This window comes from Pteropus alecto, unplaced genomic scaffold (genome assembly GCF_000325575.1).
Source record: "Pteropus alecto unplaced genomic scaffold, ASM32557v1 scaffold281, whole genome shotgun sequence".
NCBI classification, from domain to species: domain Eukaryota; kingdom Metazoa; phylum Chordata; class Mammalia; order Chiroptera; family Pteropodidae; genus Pteropus; species Pteropus alecto.
The window spans coordinates 404,220-405,976 of NW_006431909.1; positions in this window are offsets into that span (position 1 = coordinate 404,220).

A 1,757-nucleotide genomic window follows, 5' to 3' on the forward strand; every position below is an offset into this window, starting at 1 on the left:
TAAACAAACAAACACACAAACAAACAAACAAATAAGGGATTGTAAGCTGACCAGGTCCTTGCAATCTGTGAGGTCAACCTAGGGTTGCCTCACCTAAAAAGAAAAACAAACAAACAAATAAAACAAACAATCAAACAAAAAACCTGGGGAAGAGAGAGAATCTGGTTTCCAGAGGTACCACATTATAAAATTTAAAAGTCTAATTTTCAACCCCAAACATCACAAGACGTGCAACAAAGGAAGCAAGAATATGCAACAGAGAAAAGATAGTTTCTTCAATAAATGGTCTTGGGAACACTGGACAGATATATGCAAAAAATTAATGAAAAAAACTAAATCACTCTTTTACACCATAGGAAAAAATAAACTCAAAATGGATTAAAGACTTAAATGTAATATCTCAAATCATAAAACTCCAAGAAGAAAATAGGCAGTAAACTCTTTGACATCAGTTGTAGCAATATTTATTTGAATATTTCTCCTTGGGCAAAGGAGAAAAAAGCAAAAATAAACAAATGGCTCTACATCAAACTAAAAGGCTTTTGCATGTCAAAGGAAACCATCAATAAAACAAGAGGTAACCTACTAAGTGGGAGAAGATATTTGCAAATGACATATATAATAAGGAATTACTATCCAAATAACCCATATAACTCAACATCAAAAAACAAACAATCCAGTTTAAAAATGGGCAGAGGACCTGAAAAGACACTTCCCAAAAGAAGATATACAGATGGCCAAGAGAAACATGAAAAGATGCTCAACATCATGACTCATCAGAGAAATGCAAATCAAAACCACAATGAGATATCACTTCATACCTGTCAGAATGGCTATTATCAAAAGACAATGAATAACAAGTGCTGAAGAGGATGTGGAAAAAAGAGAACCCTTGTGCATTGCTGGTGGGATTTGTAAATTGGTGCAGCCACTATGGTTCCTCAAAAAATTAAAAATAGAACTACTATATGATTCAGCAATTCCTCTCCTTGGCATTCATCCAAAGAAAATGAAAACATTAATTCGAAAAGATATGTGCAACCCTATGTTCATTGCAGCATTGCAGCGTCATTTACAATAGCCAAAATATGGAAGCAACCTAAGTGTCCACTGATGGAAGGCTGGATAATGAGGATATGGTGTGTATATATATATATATATTAGAACATTACTCAGCCATAAAACAGACTGAAATCTTGCCATTTATGACAACATGGATAGACCTAGAGGATATTATTCTAAGTGAAATAAGTTAGACAGAAAAGATAAATACCATATGATTTCATTTACATGTTGAATCTAAAAAACGAAACACATGGACAAAGAAATAGACTCATAGATATAGAAAACAAACTGTTGGTTGCCAGAGGGTAGGGAGATAGGGTGATAGGAAAAAAGATGAGAGGGATTAAGAAATAAAAAACTTCCAGTTATAAAATAAATCACAGGGATGTAATGTAGAGCACAGGGAACATAGTCAATAATATCATAATGTTGTATGGCAGTAGATGGTTACTAAACTAATGGTGATTGCTTCATAAAGTATATGAATGTCAAATCACTATGTTGTACATCTGAAACTAATATATTATTATATGTCAACTATAATTTATATATATGTATGTATGTATTTAAATCACAAGACATATAGGAACAGAAAAGTATGGCATTCAAAGGAGAAAAATAGGAACAATCTTTGAGAAAGACCAGATGATAAACTTACAGACAAGACTTTAAACAACTGTCTTAAAGATGTT